This window comes from Coenobita brevimanus, chromosome 63 (genome assembly GCF_032717465.1).
Source record: "Coenobita brevimanus isolate Jiangsu-jjx chromosome 63, ASM3271746v2, whole genome shotgun sequence".
Classification (NCBI taxonomy): Eukaryota; Metazoa; Arthropoda; class Malacostraca; order Decapoda; family Coenobitidae; genus Coenobita; species Coenobita brevimanus.
Genome location: NC_137016.1, coordinates 25,306,597 through 25,333,380, shown reverse-complemented (window position 1 = coordinate 25,333,380; position 26,784 = coordinate 25,306,597). Strand labels below are relative to the sequence as shown.

At 44.8% G+C, this 26,784-nt stretch overlaps 1 protein-coding gene across 1 annotated transcript in view; it reads right to left on the bottom strand.

The window, feature by feature from the left end:
- arr (low-density lipoprotein receptor-related protein 6) overlaps nucleotides 1-26,784 on the bottom strand; it is an 801,354-nt gene that overhangs the window by 308,143 nt on the left and 466,427 nt on the right. The gene's annotated exons all lie outside the window — the stretch shown is intronic.

The window sequence follows — 26,784 nt, the reverse complement described above, 5'->3', positions numbered from 1 at the left end:
CTCACTGTTCAACAGCTTCAGGAAAAATATACAGGAAAGAAAAGGGAATTGTACTTTTTCTTTGTTGATTTGGAAAAGGCCTTTGACAAAGTCCCACGAGACGTGGTGAAGTGGGCAATGAGAAAGCTTGGGATTGAGGAGTGGCTGGTTAGGGTGATTATGGCCATGTATGTGGGTGCTCACACCCAGGTAAGGATGAATGGAGATTTAAGAGACGAGCTTCCCATGAATGATGGTGTGCATCAGGGGTCAGTTTTGAGGCCCTTGTTGTGTATCATGATATCTGAAGCCCTTTCATGTGACTTCAGAAATGGACTCTCGTGGGATATGTTGTATGCTGATGATCTGGCACTGACTGCAGAGAATAAAAGGGAGGCGGAGGAAAGATTTAGGAAGTGGAGAGATGGTATGGGGCATATGGGCTTAAGAGTAAATGCAGATAAAGCAAAAAGTAATGGTATCTAAGCTGGTGGCAGTACTGTCAAAGAAGAGGGAGAGTGGCCATGTGCAATTTGCCATAATGGCATGAAAAGTAATTCCATCTTGTGCAGTGTCTGTGATAAGTGGGTGCATAAGAGATGTAGTGGCATCAGAGGTAGACTGGGAGATAATGCTGATTTCATGTGTGTGGTGTTTCAGGACGAGCAGGTGGAGATTGTCAGACATGAAAGGATTGAACTTGTTGGTGAGTCTCTTGAGTGTGTGGAAGAGTTTTGTTATTTGGGAGACATGTCATGTGCTGGAGGTGGGGCTGGAGCTAGTTCTGTGGCTAGAGTGAGGAGTGGTTGGAAGAAGTTCAGGGAGCTGTTGCCTCTCCTGATACTGAGAGGGTTTTCCCTCTGTGCTATGAGATCTTTGTATGCAGCACGTGTTAGGAGTGTAACACTGTATGGTAGTGAAACCTCGGCAGTAAAGGAAGAGGATATTCGCATACTCAAACATACAGAAATGACAATGAATTGGTGGATGTGCAGTGCATCCCTGAGTGTGAGGCCTGGGTGGGCTTGGTTTAGGATGGGACTGGAGTGTATTGGTGTTATGATGAGGAGAGGTAGACTGAGATAATCTGGGCATGTGGAGTGGATGGGGGATGATAACTGGGAGCAGAAAGTGAGAAGTGTTAATGTTAGGGGTGGGATTGCAAGAGGTAGATCGAAAAAGACCTGGGATGAGGTCAGTGAGTGTGACCTAGGGGATAAGGGACTGAATAAAGAAGCTGCCAGAGAAAAGCAACATGGAGAGCCGCCATTCAAGCATGTGAGAGCCTCAGCACATTTCAATCAATCACTAAGTGAATACAGGACTCAGCTGTAGTGTATTAAAGTTCATTCACTTTAGTTATGTCAGAAATTTTTATCCTTTCTGCATCTTACCACAGCCTAATGGCAGAATCAAGTATGACAATACAGTGGTTCTTACATCCTTTCCATAGCACTTCTACCTGACTAGTATCATAAATCAGTGTTAATAACTTATAGTTCACTATTCAAGATGGAGGAACTTCAGTTTTAAACGCAGTGTGCAGGCTTTTCAGAGAATGGAAAAGGGGTGGTAACAAAATGGAATATTTGGCTGCCAGGTGTGGAGCCAGAAAGGAGATATAAAGGGCAAAACCTGACTCTCAGAAACTTTTACTGGTTAACATACACTGTGCCAAAAGGAAGAATGTGGTATTTAAGGTGGCAAATCGGATGAAGAGGGAAAATAGTGATACCATAGGAAAACAGTGTGTGAAGAATGATGAAGAAGAGGTACTGGTGGACTGTGAGGACACTGAAGATGCCTGAAGACAGCACTATAACTGGCTACTGAATAAGGAGCTAACTGAAACAGGGAAGGGATGAAGTCAACAGATCCAGTGTTTGACCCTTGACCACTGCCTGATCTTACTGTAAGCAGAGCAATTGACAGGGTGCAATTGGGGAAGGGAGTGGGTGTGTCTGGGTAGACTGCAGAAATATTGAAGGTCTCAGGAGATAAAGGAGTGGGCTTAATTACTGATCAGATAAATCTGATTATATAGGCTTATGTGTGGTGTCCCAGATGACTAACTGAAGAGTGCAAATACAAATGTGTACTGGGGGAAGGGTGACGCCCTGGAAAGAACAAATTGGAGAGGCATAAAACTTTTGGACCTCATAATCAGAGTAATGAAAAGAGTCCTGGAAAGTATGAGAAGAGGAAAAGGTACATACTGATGAGATACAGTTTGGGTTTATGCCAGGCATGGGGACCACTGAAGCCATATTCATTGCCTGAGAGCTTCAAAAAAAATAAATTGGAAAGAAAAGGGAGTTGAGCGTTGTTTTTATTGATTTGGAGAAGGCCTCTGACAGAGTCCCCAGGGAGGCAGTGAAGTGGGCGATGAGAAAGCTTGGGATCGAGAAGTGGCAGGTTAGAGTGGTTATGGCAATGAACACGGGTGCCTGAACCCAGGCAAGAATGAATGGAGATTTGTGTGACAAGTCTTACACAATTGTTGGTGTGCATCAGAGGTCAGCCATGAGTCCTTTATTTGTCATGGTGATTAAGACTGTCTCAAGTGACTTCAGAAATGGACTCATATAGGAGATATAGTATACTGATGACTTGGTGGTGACTGCGGAGAATCAAAGATAAGAAGAGAAAAGATGCAGGAAGTGGAAAGATGGAACGGGGCACATGGGTTTGAAAGTCTATCTATCTATCTATCTATAGCCCGACGCCCTAATCCCGCAAAGGGTGGCTGCAGACAAAACGCCTCAAAGTCGCCCTGTCACCCACGATTTGACTACCCTCCCCCAGTCGAGCAAGGCAGTACTCCCAAAGTGGGTGGAAAGCTGATGATAGGGAGAGCTGAAGCCCCTGTTTCATCAGCCCTCGGGACTAGATCTCGACCATCCCCCCTTGCTGAACTTTTTCAGTGTTTCAGTAACACAGAAGGTAGGCCAGCATTCTCTCTAATACAAGTTCCTCTAACTGTCTACACCAAACTACAAGCGCAGTACACACTACACTTCCTTCTCAAAATTAAAAAGAAAAAATGGCGAACCTAGACCTTGCCTAGGAGTCCCCCGGGGGGGGGAGGGGGACCACAAATGCCCCCACCATCCACCCCTCTCCCGGTGATGACTCTATGAGTTGCCTGGAACCAATGTCTGACTCACTTCTTCATTTCTGCAACATTTGTGGCCTTTCCTCTAACTTTCTCTCTCTTGAACATCACCTCTCCTCCTCTAAACCTCACCTTCTTTTCCTAACTGAGATTCAGCTGTTTGAGGCAACTGATGGCAAACCCTTTTTTGTATCCTCCTACATTCTCTATACTCATTTCAAAGCCAAAGGTGGCTGTTGTGTATATATACACAACGACTTATCTTGTTCTCATGTTCCTGAACTTGATTCCTCTGAATTCTCTACTCTCTGGCTCCGGCTTTCCTGTCATACTCTGACTAAGTATATCTGCGTTGTTTACTTATCTCCTAATTCTACTGACTATCAAAAAATCTTAAACCATCTTACTTCTACGATGGAACACATTCTATCCATTTCTCCTCTCTCTGAAATCTCCATTCTAGGAGATTTCAATGTTCACCACCACCTTTGGCTCTCCTCTCCTTTCACTGATCCATCTGGTGAACAACCCTACATCTTTTCTATCCTTAATGACCTACAGCAGCTCGTACGGCACCCTACCCGTATCCCTGACCGCCCTAGAGAGAGCTCCAACATACTTGACCTCTTCCTTACTACTAATCCTTCTGCTTACACTACTAATCTTTTCTCTCCATTGGGCTCCTACGATCACAACCTTATTACCTTAATCTGTCCTATCGCCCCGGTACGGCCTGTGGACCCTCCAAAGAAACGTCGACTGTGGCACTTTGGAGCTCCAGATTGGGAGGCCCTCAGGCAGTACTTCTTTGATTTTCCCTGGAATGATTATTGCTTCCATGGCCGGGAGCCATCTGAGTGTGCCTTGCGCATTACGGAGGTTATTCTCTCGGGCATGGAAGGACACATCCCTTTCTCATACCCTCTGACTAATGCAAGAAAGCCTTGGTTTAATCGTGCTTGTTCTAATGCTGTCCGCAACAAGGAGAGGGCCCATAAAAGGTACCAGAGCCAATGCACCCTTTAATCACATCATTTTTATGTTTCTGCCCGGAATCGTGCAAAGTTTGTTCTTCGCTCTGTTAAAAATAATTTCATCCGTACTAAATGCTCTCAACTCTCCAACTCGAATTCTTCCCGCTCCTTCTGGCACCTTGCCAAAAACCTTTCTAACAACTTTACCTCATCATCTTTCCCTCCTCTTTTCTACTCAGATGGCTCTGTATCTATTTCTTCTACTGATAAAGCAGATCTCTTCACTCAGACCTTCTCCTCCAATTCCACCTTAGATGATTCCAGTGCTGTTCCTCCATCACTTCCCCCCTCTGCCTTCCTCATGGCTGACATCAAAGTTTCTTCAGCTGATGTATTTTCAGCCATCACAGGTCTTAATACTAACAAGGGATATGGGCCTGATCGAGTCCCTCCAGTTGTCCTCAAGAACTGTGCTTCTGTGCTTACACCCTGCCTAGGTAAACTCTTTCGCCTTTGTCTTTCAACTTGTACCTTTCCTTCTTGCTGGAAGTTTGCTCTTATTCAGCCAGTCCCAGAGAAGGGTGACCGTTCCCAACCCCGTAACTATCGTCCAATTGCTTTAACATCCTGTGTCTCAAAAGTTTTTGAGTCTATTCTTAATAGAATAATTTTAAAGCATCTTCCCTATCATAACCTTCTTTCTGATCGTCAGTATGGGTTCCGTCAGGGATGCTCCACTGGTGATCTTCTCACCTACCTTTCAAACTCCTGGTCATCCTCCTTTCGGGACTTTGGCGAAAGCTTTGCCAATGCACTTGACATCTCTAAGGCTTTCGATCGAGTCTGGCATAAATCTTATCCAACCTGCCCTCTTACGGTTTCTATCCTACTACTTGTGCCTTCATCACTAGCTTCCTTTCTGGTCATTCTATAGCCGCTGTTGTAGATGGCCATCGTTCTTCTCCTAGATCAACTGTGGTGTTCCTCAGGGCTCTGTCCTATCACCAACTCTCTTCCTTTTATTCATCAATGATATTCTAAGCTGTACATCTAACCCTATCCACTCGTATGCTGATGATTCCACCCTTCACTTTTCCATTCGGTTCCCACATCGTCCATCCCAGCAGTTACTTCAACAAACAAAGAATGAGGCTATGGCACACCTAATGTCTGACTTGGCTCATATCTCTGACTGTGGTAAAAATAACCTTGTTGTTTTTAATGCATCAGAGACTCAGTTTATACAACTATCAACCCGACAAAATCTTCCACAGGAGTACCCACTACAGTTTAATAATATCCAGCTCAATTCAGTATCATCCTTGAACATGCTTGGGGTTTCATTCACTCGAGATTTATCTTGGAAAGATCATATTACATCTCTGGTAAAATCTGCTTCCAAGAGATTGGGTGTGCTAAGCCGACTCTGTACCTTTTTTACCCGTGCACAGTTGTTGACTTTATACACGGGATTTATTCACCCCTGTATGGAGTACAACTCTCATGTGTGGGGAGGCTCCCCACATACAGCTCTTCTTAATAGGGTGGAGTCAAAGGCTTTTTGTCTAATTAACTCACCTCCTCTTACTGGCTCTCTTCAACCTCTGTCTCCTCGCCACACTGTACCTCTATATCTCTTTTCTATCACTACTTCAATGGTCATTGCTCCTCCGAACTGTCTGCTTGCATCCCTCCACCACTACAACGAGCACCCGTCTAGCAATAAACTCTCACCCTTTTTCTGTCCAACTCTCTAATGCAAGAGTTAATCGTTACTCCCAGTCCTTCATTTATGCAACGGGTCAACTCTGGAACTGTCTTTCTCTGTCTGTATTTCCTACTTCCTATGATCTCCAATCTTTCAAACGCAGTGTGTCCAGGCATCTCAAAATGAACAGATCTTGAATTTGGCTCTCTTTTGTATTGTGTTTATATTTCCTAGAGGGAACTGTTTTGCGGGCTCCTAGCCTTTGGTTCCTTCTTCCTCACATAAAAAAAAAAAAATCCCCCTCTCCCTCATATACTTCTCAACCTCATCCCTCCACCTCATCCTCGGCTTCTCCTCCCTCTCCCTCTCTCCACCTCATCCTCGATCTTCTCCTCCCTCTCCCTCTCTCCACCTCATCCTCAGTCTTCTCCTCCCTCTCCCTCTCTCCACCTCATCCTCGGTCTTCTCCTCCCTCTCCCACTCTCCACCTCACCTGCATACACCTTCTTAGTAAATGTGTATAAGGTGTATAAAACAAAAGTGATGACATCTAGGACTTCTGGTGGTATTCTCAAAGCAAAAGAGTGTGGCCATGTGCAATTTGCCACAAGGGTGTGGGAAGTAACTCCATCTTGTGCAGTATTTGTGATAAGTTCATACATAAGTGATAGGTTGTAAAATAATGCTGATTTCACGTGTGTGGTGTGTCGGGGAGAGAACGTAGAGAATAACAGGTGTAAAATTGACTGCTCTAGCCGGAAAGTCTCTTGAGTGCGTGGAGTTCTGTTATTTGGGGAACATGCTGGAGGCGAGGCTGGAGCTAGCTCTGTGGCTAGGGTAAGTAGTAGTGGAAGAAAGTTCAGGGAGCTGTTGCTTCTCCTTCGTTTCATTTCATTTTTGAAGGCTCCAACATGCTTCCATGCATTGGGCTGGTCACCTGATGGTGGCTTTCCATGCTGCTCAATTTATAGCTGCCTCCCTGTTGAGTCCCTTAACTCTGAGGTCACATTTAATGACCGCATCCCACGTCTTTTTTGGTCCATCCCTAGCAACCCCATCCCCAATATTAACGCTTCTCACATTCTGCACCCAATTATCATCCCCCATCCTCTCCATATGCCCTAACCACCTCAATCTACCTCACCTCATCACAACACCAATACACTCCAGTCACGTCCTACCTTTTAACTCTTCCATCATAAACCTAGTGCCCCCAGGCCTTGCATGCAGGGATGCACTGCACGTGCAATCCACCTAATCATTGTCATTTCTGTATGTCTGAGCCTGCAAATATCCTCTTCTATTACTACCCAGGTCTCACTACCATACAGTATTACACTCTCAACACATGATGCATTCAAAGATCCCTTAGCATGTTGGGAGAGCCCCCTCAATGTCAGGAGAAGAAACAGCTCCCTGAACTTCCAACCATTTCTCACCCAGGCCAAACAGTAACTCCAGCCCCACCTCCAGCACATAACATGTCTCCCAAATAACAAAACTCTTCCACACTCAAAAGACTCACCAGCAAATTCAATGTTTTCATGCATGACATCTCCACCTCCTCTCCCCAACAAGCCGCACACATCAAATCAGCATTATCTCTCAGTATACCTCTAATAGCATTACATCTCTTATGCATGCACTTATCACAAACACTGCACACGATGGAATTATTTCCCATGCCCCTGTGGCAAATTGCACATGGCCATTCTCCCTCTTCTTTGACATCATCACTCTTGTTTTATCTGCATTTACTCTGAAGCCTCTGTGCCCCTATCTTTCAACTTCCTAAAACTTTCCTCCACCTCCCTTTCATTCTCAGCAAAACAACACCAAATCATCAACATACAACATCTCCCACGGAAGTCCATATCTGAAGTCACATGAGAGGGCTTCATGTATCATGATAAACAACAAGGGACTGAAAACTGACCCCTGATGCACACCAACTTTCACAGAAAACTCATAACTCAGATCTCCATTCACTCTTATCTGGGTGAAAACCCACATACTGTACATGGCCATAACAACCCCAACCAGGCACTCCTCCACCCCAAGCTTTCTCATTGCCCACTTCATCACCTCTCTAGGGACTCTGTCAAAGGCCTTCTCCAAATCAACAAAAAACAAAGTAGAGATCCCTCTTCTCTCCTATATATTTTTCCTGAAGATGTCAAACAGTGAATATGACATCAGTGGTCCCCTTACCTGGCATAAACCCAAACTGCATCTCATCAATATTCACTCTTTCTCTAATCATACCTTCTAGAACTCTCTCCATTACCTTCATTACCCTAATCATACCTTCTAGAACTCTCCGTTACCTTCACTACCTGATCTAAAAGCATTATACCTCTATAATTTCCTCTTTCCAGGGCATCACCTTTTCCCTTGTACACATTTACAATTACACTCTTCAGCCAATCACCTGGAGCAACACACTCATATATAATCATATTTATCAGGTCAGTGACTAACCTCACTCCAATATCTCCTGCTGCCTTCAACATTTCAGCAGTCAACCCAGACACACCTGCTGTTTTCCCCACTTGCATTCTGCCTACTGTCTCACTCACAGTAGCAGAATCAAGGCCAACGACCAAACACTGAATCTGCTGACTCCAAACCTTCCCTGTCCCACTCAAACTCCTCATTCAACAACTGGCTATAACACTCTCTCCTTGCATCGTTAATATCCCCACTGATCACCACTACCCTTCCTTCACCATTCTTCACACATTGCTCAACTATAATACCCCGATTATCCCTCTTCACCTGATTTGCCACCTTAATTATCTTATTCTTCCTATCCACACAATTGTATCTATCTATCTATCTATTGCCAGACGCCTCAATCCCGTTTGGGGTGGCCACAAACAAATCGCCTCCAAGTCGCCCTGTCCCCCGTCATTTCACTGCCCTGCTCCCAACTCACACACCCCTCTCTCATATACCTTTCCACCTCATCCCTCCATCTCATCCTCGGCCTCCCCCTCCGTCTTCCCCCCTCCACCTCACTCACATACACTCTCTTCGTCAGTCTTTCACCCTCCATCCACTCCACATGGCCAAACCACATCAGTGTGTTCCTCATAACGCTTCCTATCACATCCACATCAACACCACAATTCCTCCTTTATATCCTCATTCGTCAGCCTGTCTCTCCATGTGACTCCACAGGCTCCTCTTAAATAACTCATTTCCACTGCTCTCACTCTTGACTTGTGTCCTTCCAACAACGTCCAAGCTTCACTTCCGTACGTTAGAGTTGGTATCACAATACTGTCATGTAGTAACTTTTTCACTTCCATGCTCACTTCCCTGTTTCTTATCACTGCTTTCAAAGAACCAGCAACCTTTCTTCCCTGCTGTACCCTTTCAAGCACTTCACCCTCCAAACCTCCATCCTTACTCATCACACTACCCAAGTACTTAAACGTACTCACATTTTCCAATTCCCCACCATCCAACCTCGCTGTACATTCACTGACTTCACCTCTCTCAAAGACCATCGCTTTACTCTTTCCTACATTCCCCTTTAGATTCCGTTTCTTACACACTCTCCCAAACTCATCCACCAAGCCTTGCAGCTCCCCTTCGTTTTCACTCAACAACACAGTATCATCTGCAAACAACAGTACAGGGAGTTTCCAAACACTATCCTCTCTCACCAGGGCCACTCCAACATCCACTACCCTACCTTGTACCTCTTTTATTACCCCATCCATGTACAGATTGAACAACCATGGAGACATGACACATCCCTGTTTCAACCCAACTTTCAAAGAGAAAAATTCACTTAGTTCACCATCCACACACACTGCAGCCTTCGCACCATTGTACATACTCTTCACGGCATTCGACAACTTCCCATCTACTCCATATATTCTTAACACTTTCCACAATCCTTGTCTATCCACCCTGTCATATGCTTTCTCCAAATCCATGAAAGCCGCATACAACTTCTTTCCCTTCTCTAGAAACTTTTCCACTAATGATCTAAGAATGAATATCTGATCTACGCAACCTCTTCCCTTCCTAAAGCCTCCCTGTTCTTCTCCACTAATTTCTCTGTTCTTTCTCTAACTCTGTCAATAAGTATCCTACCATACACTTTTCCTATTATATAAATATTGATGAATATTTCCTATTATATGAATATTGATGAGATGCAGTTTGGGTTTATGCCAGGTAGGGGGACCACTGATGCCATATTCATTGTTCGACAGCTTCAGGAAAAATATATTGGTAGGAGAAGGGATCTTTATTTTGTTTTTGTTGATTTGGAAAAGGCCTTTGACAGAGTCCCTAGAGAGGTGGTGAAGTGGGCAATGAGAAAGCTTGGCTTGGAGGAGTGGCTGGTTAGGGTGGTTATGGCCATGTATGTGGGTGCTCACACCCAGGTGAGAGTGAATGGAGATTTGAGTGATAAGTTTTCCGTGAATGTTGGTGTGCATCAGGGGTCAGTCTTGAGTCCCATGTTGTTTATCATGGTACTTGAAGCCCTTTCACGTGACTTTAGAAACGGACTCCCGTGGGAGTTGTTGTATGCTGATGATTTGGTGTTGATTGCAGAGAATGAAAGGGAGGCGGAGGAAAGGTTTAGGAAGTGGAGAGATGGTATGGGGCAAAAGGGTTTAAGGGTAAATGCAGATAAAACAAAAGTGATGATATCTAGGGTTGGTGGCGGTACTGTCAAAGACGAGGGAGAGTGGCCATGTGCAGTTTGCCACAAGGGCGTGGGAAGTAATTCCATCTTGTGCAGTGTGTGTGATAAATGGGTGCATAAGAGATGTAGTGGTATCAGAGGTAGACTGCGGGATAATGCTGATTTTATGTGTACGGCGTGCCGGGGTGAGCAGGTGGAGATCGTCAGACGTGAAAGGATTGAACTTGCTGGTGAATCTCTTGAGTGTGTGGAAGAGTTTTGTTATTTGGGAGACATGTTGTGTGCTGGAGGTGGGGCTGGAGCTAGCTCTGTGGCTAGGGTGAGAAGTGGTTGGAAGAAGTTCAGGGAGCTCTTGCCTCTCCTGACATTGAGAAGGCTCTCCCTACGTGCTAAGGGGTCTTTGTATGCAGCATGTGTTAGGAGTGTAATGCTGTATGGCAGTGAGACCTGGGCAGTGAAGGAGGAAGACATTCGCCGGCTCAAACGTACAGAAATGACAATGATTAGGTGGATGTGCAGTGCGTCCCTGCGTCCAAGGTCTGGAGGGGCTGGGTTTACAATGGAAGAGTTGAGAGGTAGGATGGGACTGGAGTGTATTGGTGTTGTGATGAGGAGAGGTAGATTGAGGTGGTTTGGACATGTGGAGAGGATGGGGGATGATAATTGGGTGAGGAAGGTGAGAAGTGTTAATATTGGGGGTGGGGTTGTGAGGGGTAGACCGAGAAAGACATGGGACGAGGTCATTAAGTGTGACCTTAGGGTTAAGGGACTGAACAGGGAGGCTGCAATGGATCGTGCAGCGTGGAGAGCCGCCTTTAGGTGACCAAGGCCGACACATGCAAGCATGTTGGAGCCTTTAAAAACGAAACGAAACGAAACGATAAAAAGACAAATGCCCCTATGATTACCACACACTTCTTTTTTCCCCTTTTCCTTTGTACAAGGGAATAATTATACCTGACTTCCAATCCTCCGGGACTCTACCTTCCTCCCAGGCCAATCTGCACATCTTCCACATCCATTCTACTACTATCTCTCCCCCTTGCTTCAGAATTTCACCACACACTCCATCAATTCCTGGGGCTTTCCCCGATTTAACTTTCTTCATTGCTTCCACAACTTCTATCCTACTGATTTCTTCCTGTCTTCTCACCTCCCTCCTTCTCCCAGCCATTCCCCAGCCACTTATACTCGCATTACTTCCATCCTCTATGTTCAACAATTCCTTAAAGTGTTCTCTCCATCTGCTCACTTTTTCTCCCTTCTCCACTAGTAACCTACCATTTTTATCCTTCACTCCCCTGCTAACTTCACTTCCACCCTGTCTTACTCTTTTCACCTCTTTCCAGAACATTTTCTTACAGTCCCTCCACTTTACACTCAAATTCCTTCCAAATTCCTCATCCACTCTCTCCTTACTCTCTCTTACTAAACTTTTCACCTCTCTCTTTCTTTCTACATATAACTCTCTCCTCCACCTCTCAACTTCTTCCACACCCCTATTTCTCATCCATTCATTGTATGCTTTCTTCTTTTGTGCCACAGCCTGTCTCACCGCTTCAGTCCACCACGCTGTTCCTTGCACCCACTCCCCTCCGTCTTCTCTTCCTTCCACACACCACATCACACGTTGCACACACTTCTGCAAATATCCTACACACACCTTCCACGTCTCCCATCTGCTCCAATTCATATTTGCCCAATCATTCCTCCACCTCTCTCTTATACTCTGCCTTTTTCTCATCCTCTTGTAACCTTTCCACTCTCCTTGCAACTACTCCTTCCTCTCATCTTTCCCTTCTTCTATTCCTCCATCTTACTTGAATCCTAATTCTGGCCACCACCAAGTAGTGGTCAGAAAGTCCACTCCCCCAACCTCTATAAGCTCTTGCATCCATTACACATCTTTGCATCCTTTCATCCACACACACATAATCAATCATTGCCTTCCTTTCATTCAGTTCACCACCCACCCTTCTCATCACTCGCCATGTATACCTGTGGATCATTTTATGCCTGAAGAGGGTATTGGCTATCACCAACCCCCTCCCAGCACAAATGTCCACTAACGCACTCCCATTCTCATCTATCTCAGCAGGCACACCCCACTCACCAACTATTCCATCCACACAATTAAGGTTATCAAACAAAAGATTCTGTGACTCAGACTTCACCCTGTATACCTCTCTTCTAGCCCTATGCTTGGCAGCCAAGTATTCCTCCTTATTACTACCTTTCTTCCACGCCTGGAAAAGCCTTCTCTTCTTAAGTGCAGCTTGTACACCCTCATCCCACCACCAAGTTACTTTATGTCTTGGTGGGCCTCTTGTCCAACCGCATACTGCATCAGTAACTCTCAAGAGGTTGTTCATGAGGGCTCTGTACAGTTCATTAATGCCATTGTCAACTGCTCCCTGTTCAGCCATCACTCTCCTCATCTCGCTATAGAAAGCATCCCTTACTGCTTGGTTTTCCAGCTTCCACATTTTACTCCTAGGTACATAAGTCTGTTTTTTCATCACTTGTTCTTTAAGCACCATGTCACTATTAAAAAAATTTGTGCTGCTGCACACACTTCCCATTTCCTATAGCTTTAACATCCTTCACTAACTTCCTATAAGCACTCCTGATCAGAAAATATTCTATCTGACTGCTATTTCCCCCAAACTCGTACATAATCAATCTACTCTCTCTTTTCCTAAAATGTGTGTTGCACACAATCATGTTCATTGCCTCCCTAAACTTGAGTATCCTTTTCCCTTCCTCATTTCTTGTACCATATGCACATCCCCCATGTACTCCTTCATATCCTTGTGCTGCTTCACCTACATGACCATTTAGTCCCCCCCCCAAAAAAAAAACACTATCTCATCAACTCCCATACCACCTACTACATCTATTAAGTCATTCCAATATCCATCCTTCTCTACCTCATCCAAGCCTGCCTGTGGAGCATAGGTCAGTATACTGTAATTGCAATCATCATTCCATCAAACAAAATTTTCACTACTAATATCCTATCAATTACTCTCATAACATTCATAACATATTCCACCCATTTCTCCATAAGCAACACACCTACACCCCTATATCCATCTCTCCCCTTCTGCCAACACCCCTATATCCATCTCTCCCCTTCTGCCAACACCCCTACACCCCTATATCCATCTCTCCCCTTCTGCCAACACCCCTATATCCATCTCTCCCCTTCAGCCAACACACCTACACCCCAATATCCATCTCTCTCCTTCTGCCAACACACCTACACCATCTCTCCCCTTCTGCCAAAACAACTTATAGTAGCAATCTTTCCCAACAATCTTTCTGGCTGATCCACCCCTGTACAGGACTTCTGCAAACATGCCACATCCACCCACCTCCCACTGAATGCCTCAATGACTTCCCCCGCTCTACCTTAAACTTCCTACATTCCATGAACCCACTCTCATCCTAATGGGTGATTTAATGTCCTCAGGATTGCTTTGAAGCTTATTCTTGTACTTAATGGTCACAGTCCGTAATAATAAAGGGGGAAGACATACCACAGGCCTCACCCAATGCACAGTCCCAGGTCCAGGCAATGGATTTGGGACCCCTAGCCCACCAGCCTTACCAGTGGCTGTGGTAGTGGCCTTGCAGCACCCTGCCAGGACAGTTACAGGGACACCCTCCAATCCCGCCTTGGCACTGTAACTGCCCCACCATTATGCACCCACTAATAGGGCAGCCTCCTGGGGTGCCACTCCCAGGTTTGGGTCCCTCCCAATTGGGCAGAAGCAGCAGCCTGGGAACTGCAATGCCCTGTACCCTGTAGCACAAGTTCAAGCCTCAGCTCGCTCAGGACCCACTATCTGTCATGCCTCTCCCTAAAAGTCTGCCACTAGGTAGCAGGGGCAAAGTTTTCTGGGCACATGCCCTTGCTGGCATCAACCCCTGTGTTGTAATAGGGTATGCTGTGTGATATGTAAAGCAAATGTGGTGTTGTGCATAAGATAGTTGGAGGAAATATTTGGGGGAGTATGCTGGTCTATTCTCCATGTTACCGTCACACTGAAAAGGTCAGCTAAGGGGGATGGTTAGGTAGCTAGTGAAACAGGAGCTCCATTTCTCCCTATCATGAGCATTCCCATTCCCCTATGGAGCACCACCCTGTTTGGCTCATGCTTGAGAGGTACATGTTATGTGCTGAAGGTGGGGCAGGAGCTAGCCGAGTGATTAGGGTATGAAGCTATTGGAGAAAGTTCAGGGAGCTGTTGCCTATCCTATCACTGAGAGGGCTCTCCCTCTGAGCTAAGAGATCCTTGTATGTGGTAAGTGTTAGAAGTGTAATGCTGCATGGCAGTGACACCTGGGCTGTAAAGGAAGAGGGTATTAGAAGGCTCAGAAACACACAAATAACAATGACTGAATGGGTGTGTAGTGCATCCTTGAATCCGAGGCCTGGGGTGGCTAAGATTGCAACTGAAGAGCTGACAGAAAGGATGAGATTGGAATGTATTGGTGTTATAATGAGGAAGGGTAGACCGAGATGGACTAACATGGTGGATGGGTCATGAGTCAGCCTAGATGATAATCTACTATTTTTGACAATAGGTTAAGGTCAAGGTCACATGGCATGGTCAATAATGTTTTTACAGAAGACCCTCAATATAATGGACTAATTGGGGGGAAGCCTGATCTGATAAAGTCGAGGGTCCGTTATATATGATGGTCCCCCATTGTGGGATATCAGGAACATGTTTGAAAATAATTGAGTGCAGCATCATAATCTATACTCAGTTCTCTTTATTGAGGCAAAGATGCACTTGACAGGTTGGTTATGATCAGCTGAATGCAACATGTCATACGGATAACATCACTGTATTTAAAAAAAATAACAGGTATTGTGAATCGAAACTTAATTACTTACCAAAACTTCTCCCCCAGATATATGTTATATCAATTAATAATGCTAAAGAGTAAAGAGATTATGAACTAATGTGTTGGTAAATCTAAATTAAATAACAACAGTCACCCTAATCAACAATCAAAACTGGTTTTTGGATGCATGCTACTTCATTTGTACTTTTTCATATATTTTAATGCAAATTGAAACAACCTGAAATACAGTACAAAAATGTTATTCAGACATCTTGCACTTGACCGATCATCAACCTGTCAAGTGTATCTTCACCTCTCAAAAAAAAAAAAAAAAAAAAAAAAAAAAAAACTGAAGTAACCCCTCTATTATCCAGACGTCCATTAGCCGGATAATCCATTACCTGGACGCTGTGATCTGCCTATTCAAAACCATTATTTGTACATTTTTCCATTTTACCCAGACAAAATGCATGCATCTGGGTGGAATTATGGCCACACACAAACATTTTCGCCTGCCAATAGCCCACTGGCACCATGCTGCCTGCTTTGGCATTTTACACTGGAAATGCCTGAGGAGGTCTGCTAGAGACCCCCTTGTCCATTTCCAGCATGTGTACATGTGTGCGTGCATGCACACGTGTGCATACAGTCATTACTCGTTTTACGATGTTTCGCTACAACGACAACAGAAAAGTTCCACCCCAAAATCCAATTTACGATAAATTTCCCGGTATAACGATTTTGCCATCAGGAAGCGCCAGGCACACGCAAGGTGACTGTTGCTTGTCTCAGGCAAGATGGCAGCCCCAGCATGCAGTGCATTGTTATGGTTCAGGTCACCTTCAAAGCTCTGTCTTTTCAACTTGTTCATGTGTGCCCCCCTGTTATTGTCACCTCTCAGCCAAACATCTTACTATAGTACAGTAATCCCTAACACTTACTGAAAACTGACAAGCACAGGCGTAGGTGGAGACACTTTAGCACAGTCTGGTGCACTAGGCATCACTGCCTCCCATATGCTACGTTCTGTCTTCTTGATTGTACGAACAGTTGACTCATTCACCCCAAACATATGGTTCCGAGACAAATATCCGTAAAGTCAATTCATCATCAAAACATGGACGATTTCCCGTCATTCTATAAATATACTTATTACTGATTAATTAATACTTTAATAACTAATTTTCAGGGGGATTTTATAACTCATATAAGTAAAAAACTAGTGTATTGTTCTTGCTAAATAAACTGGTATGTAAATAAATGACCGGGAATCATCCTGACGGCGAATTGTCGCTGACATTCCTTCCCTAAGTTTGTCCAACACTTTCTCTTTCAGTGACATCACTTTACAAGCCCGCTTTGGTGTGTTACCACATGCATCACTAGCACTACGCTTAGGCCCCATGTTGACAAACAAGGCAAGCAATCACTGGAAGGCAAAAAATAAGCCACCTATAACGATTCACCGGTCAAGCACAGTTCGACTGTCAGATTCAAACTAACTGTGTGGTGTGTGGTAGACCGACCTCCCACACACACACACACACACACACACACACACACACACACAAACATGTATGCGCACTGGCAGCGGGTAGGCAATTTTTTATTTTATTTATTTCTCTCATATACAAAGTAATCCCTCCAATATCCGGACGCCCATTTTCCGGACATCCCAAATAACCGGACATTTTTATCCCAGGATCCGATATTCCCAAAATGGGCCAAAAACCGCAAAAAATTAGATAAAAATCCGACTTTTTCCCACCCGTAATTTGAAGTTGGCGCGCGCGGCGCGGACGAGCTGTGTTTTGGTATGTTGTTCCGCTGACTTCTGCTAGAGCACCCGTGCATCCTACCCACTTACCGCCCGTCTCTTGTTGTGTGTGCACGCTTGTCGTCATGGCTGCCCATGTGCTCGCTTTTGTGGTGGTGCCTTACCTGCTCCAGGCTCTCCTCCTGCTCTCGTGCCTCTCCTTTGTGTGTGTGATGATGGCCCTGCCGCCTGAGAAGAGGGAGTGGTTTTGACTCTGGAGAAGAAGAGGGAGATACTGGACAAGGTGGATGCGGGATGGTCTACCTCATGTATTCTCGGTGAATTCAACCTGGCCCAGTCTACTTTGTTTGATATCAAGAGATCCCGCGACAAACTCATGCAAAACACGGCTGACTTCTTCAAAAAGCAAACGCAACATGGAGAGGAAGGTGATGTATACTTCTAAATATGCAGAAGTCAACTGCTCTACATTGATTTGGTATCAACAGCAACATGCTGCTGGTGTGATGGTACGTGGCACAGAGCTGAAGGCTGCTGCTGAGAAGTTCGCAAGGCTTCACGATGCCCTAGACTTCAAGGCATCCAAAGGTTGGCTCTTCGCGTTCAAGTTACGACATGGCCTTACCAACCGTAAGTCTCATGGCGAAGCTTTGTATCCCAATGAGGATGGAGTTGACGAGTTTCAGCACAAGGTGAAGCGCTTGATCGACAAGGAGGGCCTCACTCTTGGTCAAGTCTACAACGCTGATGAAACTAGCTTATTCTATCGCTCTTTGCCTATGAACACTCTAGCCAAGGAGACGGAGAAGCGTGTACCTGGCTGCAAGCTCTGCAGGCAACGGATATCTGCTTTGTGTTGTGTCAATGCTGACGGCATGCATCAGCTCAAGCCCGTTATTGTTGGCCGTGCAAAGTAGCCTCAGTGTCTTAGTGGGGTGATCGATGTCCTTCCTGTCGTCTGGTACCATTCTTTGTGAAGCGCTTGATCGACAAGGAGGGCCTCACTCTTGGTGAAGTCTACAACGCTGATGAAACTAGCTTATTCTATCGCTCTTTGCCTACGAACACTCTAGCCAAGGAGACGGAGAAGCGTGTACCTGGCTGCAAGCTCTGCAAGCAACGGATATCTGCTTTGTGTTGTGTCAATGCTGACGGCATGCATCAGCTCAAGCCCGTTATTGTTGGCCGTGCAAAGTAGCCTCAGTGTCTTAGTGGGGTGATCGATGTCCTTCCTGTCGTCTGGTACCATTCTTTGAAGGCATGGTTTACAGCCCAGATCTTCAAAGACTGGTTCCACCACCATTTCGTCAAGGAGGTCATCCATTACCAGACGGAGAAATTGGGAATCCCAAATGACCAGGTAAAGGCCCTCCTTCTCCTCAACAATGCACCTGCACACCCAAGCATCAAGGAGTTGGTGACTGAAAATGGGCACATTAGGTGCATGTTTCTGCCATCTAATACTATTGCTCTCATCCAACCAATGGACCAAGGAGTGATCGTGGCAAGGAAGAGGCTGTACCGGCGGAAGTTCCTGGACGAGGTGATGGTTGTCTTTGAGGACGAGGACGAGGACGAGCGCAGGGAGGGATGGGACACACGAGGCCAGCGGACTTTGGAAAACATTCGCCGCTACAACATCAAGTCTGCCATCTACAACTGGGCCAGTGCATGGAAGGAAATCCCTGTCAAGACTCTAGAAAATGGTTGGTCTCGTCTGCTTCTCGGAATGGATGTGGAGCACGATTTCCAAGGTTTCGACGTGGATGACTTCCATGCACATCTATGTGCGCATGGGGACGATGTTGATGTGAACGAAGTGCGTGAGTGGTTGGATGACGATGAGGGCAATCCTGGGTATCAGACTATGTCTGATATCGAGATCGCATCTTCAGTTGCAGGCGTCAATACCCAGTTTGAAGGTTCCGACGAGGACGACGACAATGATGCGGACCCCTCTCAGCGTGACACCAGCCATCCCCAAGCTGAGTGCACTCCGGGAACTCATAGAGTTCGTTCTGGACTACCTGGAACACCCGGACTGCGACAGGGAGATGGGGCCCTTGGGACTTGTGGAGGAAGTGCGCGCTTTCAGGCAGCGCATCATTATTCGTCAAAATCGTCATTCCTTGCGTCAATCAACCATTGACAGCTTTTTCAGACCTGTGACCCCCGCTGTGCCCAGCCCTAGCTCCACTCCATTGCCTTCCCAAGACAGGCCCTCATTCTCCGAGCCACAGCCCTACACATCAGGCACGGTGGAGTCACCACTCGATGTGAGTTTGCGCCTCTCTTCAGAGTCGTCTACAGTGGGTACGCCATCACCACGACCCAGCGACGCACCCCTAGGTCACCTGCCAGTGATACTCTCGGACTCTGACAGTGAATAAACAGCAAGAACCTCTCCACTACATCACATGGGAAATTAGAGTGTTGTGCAGTGAAAAAAACAGTGTGTTGTGTTAAGGATTTACAGTTGTGAGAGAAAAAACTTAATTGAAACAAAATTTAACGTAAATAGACTTGTTTGTTTTGGCTTTGGAAAATTATTAGAAGAATGGGAAAAGTTAAAGTGCAACACCTAGTAAGTTACAATGGAGCCTTAGTTAGCCAAGAGTGCGCACTGTGAAAAGAACGGACTTCTGTGTGCGACTGACTAAGTTCAGTGCAAGACTTCAGGAACATTGTACTGCAAGTGCTTCAGGAAATCCTTCTCACTGTCAGAGTCCGAGAGGAGGCGGTTATTCATCAAGATGGCCATGGACTTGCTGTAAGTAGGCAGAATGTTTCATACTGTACTTTTTTCCATACTATACTTACCTCAAACACCTCATTTCACTCTTTAATGTCCTTTATTGGTGTGAATAGGGTGTTAGGAGCTATGCATGTGCGGTAGGAAGGTGTTTTTCTGAGTTAGGCTAGGTTAGGGTCCATAAGTACCAGTCCAGGAGCCAGTAACCAGAATGTTTAATATTGTATGAACCTACCTCAAAACTCTCATTTTATGCTTCTTTTGCATTTATTTCAGTCATTTATGTGCCTTATTGGTAAGATCTGGGTCTTAAATAGGTGCTACGCATGTCCAGAGGGAGTTGTATAGGTGTTTCTCTGAGTTAGGGTCCATAAGTACAAGTCCATAAGCTGGGACCGAATATCCGGACAGGACCACTATCTGGACCTGCCTATGGCCCTATTATGTCGGATATTGGACGGATTACTGTATATATATATATATATATATATATATATATATATATAAAACCCTACCACATGGGGGTAGGGGTTTTTTCATGAATACTCCCCCAGTATCCCTGCTTGTTGTACAAGGTGACTAAAAGGGTTGGCGGAGGGTTAGTGCCCCTCCCCGGAAAACAACTAACTAAAAAGACAAACACGTAGCCTCGGACAAGGACTGACCAAAAGATGACGACCAAGGACCGGACGAAGGACATGATAATAGCAACATGGAATATAAGAGGTGCGAATGATGAGGTGAAAGAGAGAGAGATTGTCCAGGTGCTTGAGGGTGTGAAACTTGATGTATGTGGAGTAACTGAAACTAAATGGAGAGGTGAGAGTTTGAGAGAATGGGAGTATGGATGGGGTATATGTGCAGGAGTAGGTGAGAATGAGAGGGCAAAAGAAGGAGTTTGCATAGTTGTGAGTAAATGATGGAAGAAGAACATAAGAGAGTATGGATCAGTTGGGTCAAGGATTGTGTGGGTAAGATTGAAAGCTGGAATACAAATGTGGGCGATTGTGTGCATGTATGCGCCAACATAATACCATGCTAGCAGAGTGAGAGAACAGTTCTGGACAAATGTGGAAGTGAGCAGGGAAAAGTTTGGAAGGAATGAGAGAGTGTTTTTGACCGGTGATATGAATAGCTCCATCCCTTGTTTGTTGAAGTAACTGCTGAGATGGATGTTGTGGGAACCGAATGGAAAGGTGAAGAGTGGAATCATCAACATAAGAGTGGATAGGGTTAGAAGTACAATTTAGAAGGTCATTGATGAATAAAAGGAATTGAGCTGATGACAGGACAGAGCCCTGAGGAACACCACTGTTGATAGATCTAGGAGAAGAACGATAGCCGTCTACAACAGTGGCTATAGAACGACCAGAAAGGAAACTAGAGTTGAGGGCACAGATAGAAGGATAGAAACAGTAAGAGGGCAGTTTGGAAATTAAAGATTTATGCCAGACTCGATCGAAAGCCTTTGAGATGTCAAGTGCAATGGCAAAGCTTTCGCCAAAGTCCCGAAAGAAGGATAACCAGGAGTCTGAAAGGTAGGTGAGAAGATCGCCAGTGGAGTGTCCCTGACGGAACCCATACTGTCAATCAGAAAGAAGGTTGTGATAGGAAAGATGCTTTAAAATTATTCTATTAAGAACTGACACAAAAACTTTTGAGATACAGGATGTTAAAGCAATTGGACAACAGTTAGAGGGTTGGCAATGGTCACCCTTCTTTGGGACTGGCTGAATAAGAGCAAACTTCCAGCAAGAAGGAAAGGTTCAAGTTGACAGACAAAGGCGAAAGAGCTTGCCTAGATAGGGTGTAAGCACAGAAGCACAGTTATTGAGGACAACAAGAGGGACTCGATCAGGCCCATATGCCTTGTTAGTATTGAGGCCCGTGATAGCTGAAAATACATCAGCTGAAGAAACTTTGATGTCAGCCATGAGGAAGTCAGAGGGGGGAAGTGATGGAGGAACAGCACTGGAATCATCTAAGGTGGAATTGGAGGAGAAAGTCTGAGCGAAGAGATCTGCTTTACCAGTAGAAGAATTAGCTACAGAGCCATCAGAGTGGAAAAGAGGAGGGAAGGATGATGAGGAAAAGTTGTTAGAAAGGTTTTTGGCAAGGTGCCAGAAGGAGCGGGAAGAATTCGAGTTGGAGAGTTGAGAGCATTTAGTATGGATGAAATTAGTTTAAGCAGAACGAAGAACAGACTTTGCACGATTCCGGGCAGAAACATAAAAAAGATGTGATTCAAGGATGCGTTGGCCCTGGTACCTTTTGTAGGCCCTCTCCTTGTTGCGGACAGCATTAGAACAAGTGTGATTAAACCAAGGCTTTCTTGCATTAGTCAGAGGATATGAGAAAGGAATGTATGCTTGCATGCCTGAAAGAATAACCTCCGTAATGCGCAAGGCACACTCAGATGGCTCCCGGCCAAGGAAGCAATAATCATTCCAGGGAAAATCAAAGAAGTACTGCCTGAGGGCCTCCCAATCCGCAGGTCCAAAGTGCCACAGACGACGTTTCTTTGGAGGGTCCATAGGCCGTACCGGGGCGATAGGACAGGTTAAGATGATAAGGTTGTGATCGGGGGAGCCCATCGGAGAGAAAAGATTAACAGTGTAAGCAGAAGGATTAGCAGTAAGGAAGAGGTCAAGTAGGTTGGAGCTCTCTCCAAGGCAGTCAGGGATATGGGTAGGGTGCTGTACAAGCTGCTCTGGGTCATTAAGGATAGAAAAGATGTAGGCTTGTTCACCAGGTGAATCAGTGAAAGGAGAGGAGAGCCACAGGTGGTGGTGAACATTGAAATCTCCTAGAATGGAGATTTCTGAGAAAGGAGAAATGGATAGAATGTGTTCCATCGTAGAAGTAAGATAGTCGAAGAATTTTTGATAGTCAGTAGAATTAGGGGATAAGTAAGCAGCACAGATATATTTAGTCAGAGAATGACAGGAAAGCTGAAGCCAGAGTGTAGAGAATTCAAAAGAATCAAGTTCAGGAACACGAGAGCAAGATAAGTCGTTGCGTATATATACACAACAGGCACCTTTGGCTTTGAAATGAGTACAGAGAAAGTAGGAGGATACAGAAAATGGTTTGCTGGCAGTTGCCTCAGACAGCTGAGTCTCAGTTAGAAAAAGAAGGTGAGGTTTAGAGGAGAAGAGGTGGTGCTCAACAGAGCGAAAGTTAGAGGAAAGGCCGCGAATGTTCCAGAAATGAAGAAGAAGTGAGTCAGACAGTGGTTCCATGCACCTCGAGTCGTCACCGGGAGAGGGGCGTGGAAGGTCATGTGTTTCCAACTTGTTGAGCTTTTACTCAAGAGCAATTGACATGGTACAGGAGAGAGATGGTTGGGTGGATTGTGTGTACTTAGACTTAGAGAAGGCCTTTGACAAGGTACCTCATAAGAGACTAATGTGGAAACTAGAATATATAGGAGGATTGAAGGGGAAACTTCTGGAATAGATGAGAGACTTTTTGAGAGACAGACAAATGAGGACAGTAAAAAAGGATAGGATGTCTGAATGGAGGGAAGTAACAAGTGGAGTCCCTCAAGGCTCGGTGTTGGCGCCAGTAATGTTCCTGATTTACGTAAATGATATGGTAGATGGAGTGAATAGTTATGCAAGTCTGTTTGCTGATGATGTAAAGATCTTGAGAAAGGTAGAGGTTGAGGAAGATTGTAAAATGCTGCAGGAGGATCTGGATAGGATACACAATTGGAGCCAGACGTGTGAAATGAAATTTAATGTAAAGAAATGTAAAATATTGGAAATGGGTAAAAGTACCAAGAGGCCATCACTGAATTATTTGTTGGGTAATGAATTAATCACAAAAATTAGAGAAGAGAAAGATTTGGGAGTGCTGGTCCAAGATAGTTTGTCACCAGAAAAGCACATTAACAAGATAGTTGGAGAGACTTATAAACTCTTGACTAACATAAGAGTAGCATTTCATTATATGGATGAGGAGATGATGAAAAAATTGAGAGTGGCCATGATCCGCTCCAGGTTACAATATGCAGCGGTAATGTGGTCCCCACACAAAAAGAAAGATATAAACAAGATTGAGACAATACAAAGAACAGCAACCAAGATGGTCCCCAGTCTGGCAGATCTGTCATACAGAGAGAGGCTGGAAAAGCTGGATTTGCCTTCCTTAGAGGAAAGGAGAAAGAGGGGAGACATGATTGCAATATTCAGGACCATGGTGGGAGTAGATAAAATTGACAAAGAAGATCTGTTTTTATGGGATAAGAGAGCAACAAGAGAACACGGAATGAAATTGAAAAAGTCACGCTGCTTGAAGGATATCAAGAAATATAGCTTTCCTTACAGAAGTATAGACTTATGCAATAGCCTGGACAAAGAGATTGTCCAGTCTAAAAACTTAAACGAGTTTAAAGCTAAATTTGACTTACTGAGAAAAAGCGACGGGAACCCAAGATCAAAGCACATTTCGTGTGTATCACAATTAGTTATATTAGGTAAATACATAAGTATTTGGAACAACTTAGATGAAAAGCAAGTGCAGGAGAAAAACATTCATGTGTGTAAAGGTAGACTTGATAAATGTGGAAATGGAGATAGGACAACACGAGCATTGCTCAATTCCTGTATACTAGAAATAGGTAAATACAGCCCAGCACATCAGGCATGGTGGAGTCACCACTCAATGTGAGTTTGTGCCTCTCTTCAGAGTCATGTGCAGTGGGTACGCCATCACCACGACCCAGCGACGCACCCGTAGGTCACCTGCATGTGCTACTCTCAGACTCTGACCGTGATTAGACGCCAAGAACTTCTTCACTAGACCACATGGGATTTTACAGTGTTGTGCAGTGAAAAAAAAACAGTGCATAGTGTTAAGGATTTAGAGTTGTGAGTGAAAAGACAAAAATTTAATGGACTGTAAATGTAATGTAAATTAACTTGAGTGTGTTTTGTTTAGAAAATGGTTTCAAGAGTGGAAAGACTTAAAGTGCAGAGTGCAACACTTATTTTATTAAGATACAATGAAGCGCAAGTAAGACAAGAGTAAGCAGTGTTAAGAGAATGGAATTCTGAATGGAAATGACTAAGTTTTGTGCAAGACTTCATGAACAGTGTACTACAAGTGCTTCAGGAACTCCTTCTTACTGTCAGAGTCTGAGAGGAGGCGGGTTATTCATCGAGATGGCCAGGGACTTGCTGTAAGTACCCAGAATGTTTCATATTGTACTGTCCTGTTTTTTCCATACTTACCTCTAACACCTCATTTCACTCTTTTATGTCCCTTATTATTGTGAATAGTGTCTTACGTGCTATGCATGTGCAGTAGGGAGGTGTTTTTCTGAGTTAGATTAGGTTAGGGTCCATAACTACCAGTCCAGGAGCCAGGGACTTGCTGTAAGTATGAAGAATGTTTATTATTGTATAAACTCACCTCTAAAACCTCATTTTATGGTTCTTTTGCATTTATTTCAGTCTTTTATGTCCCTTATTGGTGTGATTTGGGTCTTAAATAGGTGCTATGCATGTCTAGAGGGAGTTGTATAGGTGTTTTTCTGAGTTAGGGTCTATAAGTACAAGTCCAGAAGGCTGGGGCCCAACATCCGGATGGGATCACTATCCGGACATGCCGTTGGCTCTATTACATCGGATATTGGACGGACTACGGTATTAAAAATATTTATTTGAATACTATAATTTTATGTTTTAATTACGAAAAATTTGTGGACAACCGAAATCGCGTGAAAAGAGTTCGCATGAATTAAGGGATTACTGTGGATTTGTGTGCCCAGTGGTAAGGTCAGTGCCAGTGTAGGCCCCAGTGCTGCAGGTATGGGCCGCAGTGCTAAGGTTGGTGCAGGCATGGGCCGGATTCCCCTCCCCCTAACCATTTCCTGTCTGACTCAGAGGCTGACCACTAGTGCCTGTAAGCACAGGCTGACCCCCAGCCTCGGGGGGGACGACTTGGAGACGACTTGGACCAACACAGGAAGGAATAAAGATGGGTTGTCATTTATGGTTCAGTCTTGGTTAGGTGACTTTTGGGAAGTTGAGTTGATGTAACCCCCCTTTTATAATTGGTTTCAATCTCCCGATTTATGATAAAATCGGTATACGATAAGGTATGACCTGACGTAACCCCATCGTAAAACGAGTAATGACTGTATTTATGAGTGAGGGATTGTGTATGTGTACATAAGAGCATGTTTCATGTGTGTGTGTGTGTGTGTGTGTGTGTGTGTGTGTGTGTTTACCTAGTTGTTGTATTTACTTAGTTGTGATGTACAGAAAATGAGGTACGCTCGTGGGGTCCCGTCTCTGTTTCTCAGTAAGTCAAATTTTGCTTTGAACTTGTTTAAGTTTTCAGACTGGACGATCTCTTCGTCCAGGCTATTCCACAGCTCTAAGCATTATACGAAAAACTATATTTCTTGATATCCTTCAGGCAACTTGGCCTTTTCAGTTTCATTCCGTGTCCTCTTGTTACTCTCCCATCCCATACAAACAGACCTTTTCAGTCAATATTATCTATTCCCATCATGGCCCTGAACACTGCAATCATGCTGCCTCTCTCTCTCTCCTTTCTCCTAAGGAAGGCAGATCCAGCTTTTCCAGCCTCTCTCTGTACGACATCTGCTAGGGTAGAGACCATCCTGGCTGCTGTTCTTTGTATGCTCTCGATCTTGTTTATATCTTTCTTTTTGCGTGGGGACCACACTACTGCTGCATATTCCAACCTGGGGCATATCATGGTCACTATCAATTTTTTCATCATCTCCTCAGCAGGGGTGGATCCAGGGATTTTCGGTAGGGGGGTCTGATTCGCTGATTCAACCAATGACTTGACGTGACATACTGATATTTCAATGTTGAAATTGCCTCTTTATTCAATGATGCATGGCCGGTGGGGGGGGGGGGGATCCATCCTTGCTCCTCAGCCATGTAATGAAATGCTACTCTTAT